This window comes from Pteropus vampyrus, unplaced genomic scaffold (genome assembly GCF_000151845.1).
Source record: "Pteropus vampyrus isolate Shadow unplaced genomic scaffold, Pvam_2.0 Scaffold22, whole genome shotgun sequence".
NCBI lineage: Eukaryota > Metazoa > Chordata > Mammalia > Chiroptera > Pteropodidae > Pteropus > Pteropus vampyrus.
In genome coordinates this window covers 11,669,919-11,673,182 of record NW_011888803.1, presented here as the reverse complement: position 1 = coordinate 11,673,182, position 3,264 = coordinate 11,669,919, and positions in this window count along the sequence as shown.

Here is a 3,264-nt window from a genome sequence, read left to right as displayed (position 1 = left end):
TCCAAGCTCCCCTTGAACACTTATGAAAGAGTAACCAAAAAAGTTAGAAAGGCATTGAAAAATCATTTCTAATAGGAGGACCAGTAGTTTTAACCCTGTCTTAGTAACTAGCTCCCTAAGACCACATGGGAAAAGGTGGAGGTGAGTATACAGGACAAAGACTAATAATTTAGATCTTCAGAAGCTATCTCAAATAGATGCTGTCTTGCTTTCTAATTCTCTCTCTCCGGGCTTCTGCTGTCCTCCTCTTATACTCTCCCCTTAAGCTCTCTAAGTAATGTCCCCATTTTTGGCAACATTTAATGTTATGTTCTGTTATATTCTGCCCCATTCCCTGCAAAAGGAAGTGGTCCCAAGTTATTGCTGTGTCTTCTTGTTAAGTGAGAAAAAAGACCTGTGGTTGCTGGGGCGGGGGGGGTGAGGGTGGGAAAAGGGGGAAGGTGTGAATAGGTAGAGCATAGTGGATTTTTAGGGCAATGAAACTGTTCTGTATGATACTGTAGTGATGGGTACAGATCATTATACATATGTACAAACTCACTACAACACCAAGAGTGAACCCTAATTTAAACTATGGACTTTGGGTGATAATGATGTGTCAGTGTAGGTTCATCAACTGTAACAAATGTACCACTGAGGTGTGGGATGTCACTAGTGGGGGAAGTTGTGTATCTGTAGGGGAAGGGGGTTTAATGGAACTCTCTGTGCCGTCCAGTCAATTTTGCTGTGAACCTAAATGTAAAACGAAGAAATGAAGGAAGCAAGCAAGGAAGAAAGGAAGGAAGGACTATCAAGCCATGAAAAGACATGGAGAAAACTTAAATGCATATTACTAAGTGAAAGAAGCCAATCTGAAAAGGTTACTATACACACACACACACACACACACAATATATATATATTTTTATATATATATAAAAGGCCACATCATATGTACACACACACACACACACACATGCACTCTGTGGTTGCTAGGGGTTTAGGGAGAGGGAGGGAAGGAAGAGTGAATAGTGGAGCACAGCAGATTTTAGGAAAGTGAAACTATTCTGTATGGCCCTGTAATAGTGGATATATTTTTTGCAAAACCCATAGAAATATATAACACAAGAGTTGATCTTAATGTTGACTATGGAGTTTAGTTAATAATAATGTATCAATATTGGCTCATCAATTGTACCAAATGTACCACAACAATATAAGATGTTAATAATGAGGGTGGAGACAGGAATGAGGGGTCATATGGGAACTCTATACTTCCAATTTTTCTGTAAACCTAAAACAACTCCCCCCAAAAAGTCCATCAAAAACATTTAAAAATATATTTGCAACTATTATTAGAACAATTTGCAACTATTATTAGAGCAATTACTGCTTTTCAAACTATTATGCAGTTTTTTCGATGCAAATTGTACATAGACTCTTTCTCTCCAAGAATTCCTCTCTGCTGCTTCAAAAACCAGAAAGGCCTTCGAAGTATGATAGCACATGAAAGCATTATATTCCCTGGCTTCTTCAAGTTAGTTTTAACTACATAATTTGTGGAATGTAAGCTGGAGTGATGTGTGTAACTTTCTAGATATGATTTGAAAAGCCATTCTGCAATTTGTCATATTTCCTGCTACAGTGCCTTGGACCACATATGTTGGATTAAAACCACCATCAGTTTGGGTCCCTGAGTGACTATGAAGTGCAGAGCTGCTCTGCCAACCTGTATTGACATGTTACTCATGTGAGAAATCAATTTGTTAATCCACTAAAAATTTAGGATTTGTGTATATGTGTGTGCTGCATAACCTAGCTTATCCCGATTTACATTCCTATCAAGTCCTACCTAGTCTTCATAATTCCATTCAAATGACATGTTATCCACAATGTCTTTTAGATTCTTGGAGCTGAAAGCAATGTTCCTAGTCTCTCTATTTCCCAGTAGCTTATTTGTACCTTCTAATGACATTTAACACTCTAAATCTTATAGAAACACTTTAAATCTTGTATTAGAATTATATGCATACATACATTATCTATTCTATTAGAACATAAGTGTTTTGAAAGTCCAGGTCATGTCTGATTATCTTAGTCTATCACAAGCACCTAACAGAGTATGTAGCATACTTTTTAAATACTATACAGATTTTTATTCAATAAAATGAGGTTCCTATTGTAGACATATTGGTAGGTCCATCAAGAGAAAGAAAGAATCTGTATAAATTAAAAAGTTACTGTTTCTTTCAGATTAGTTTTACACTTAGACAATCCCAGTGTTCTTCATTCTGCAAGAGACAGTTTCTTTTATTTACCCACCTCCCCAAGACAGTTTCTTTTTAATTTAAAACTATATCTCCAGTCCAAAGAAATCTACTATAATCAATAGATATTCTTAACTGTTAATAGAAATACTGAGTGAAATGAAAAGGAACAGAAACTATTCTAAGAAAATATATTATTTTAAACTTACTGAATAGATATTTTTTTATGTCTCTTATTCTTGGTCTTTTCTGTGTATTTGGTTCATGGCTGGCAGATGTTTATGTTTCAGACATTGTTTCTTGTTTCGACAAATTGTCTTGGGCATCTAAGGCAAAACTAGAACCTGCACCACTTCCACTGACATTCATCAAAATAAAAGTTTAAAGAATAATTTCAATAACAATTAATAGGAAACAGGCTAGCAGTGAAGAACTACCAGGAGCAATTTTAAATCTGTCTTAGAAAAAAATTGTGTGTAATATTCAAGATCCTTGTCTTCAAGGAAGTATGAGAGAAATAGTTTCTGATGTAAGTTTGCAATCTAGCTGGTGAAAAGAACCTGGCCATAAAAAGATGAATAATAATACAAAGAAACATCTACCTAATGCCAAAGGAGCAGTCTAGCAAAGAAACACAAAAGAAAAATTTAGTCTAGATCTAATGATTATGGAGAAAACTGGAATTTAAGATGAACATCTAATTAAAAAACAATAATACCCTAATGATATATGTAAAAGACAGAGGAGGGAAAGGGGAGTGGCTAGAGATTGCTATTGGGAATATTAGCTTGGCACCAGATGATAGATGGCCTTGAAAGTCAGAGATAAATCCCTGACATCTGTCCTATAGTATAGAAAATGGAGAGCCTTTTCCTTGAGTTTTCTAACCTGGACAGATATGTGAAAAGTCATCTTTCTAAAAGACTGATTTGGAAGAATTTTGTAGGATGGCTTAATGAGAATGGAAACAGATTCTGAAGAGAAAGGAGATTTTTGGAATAAAGGACAAAAGTAAGTG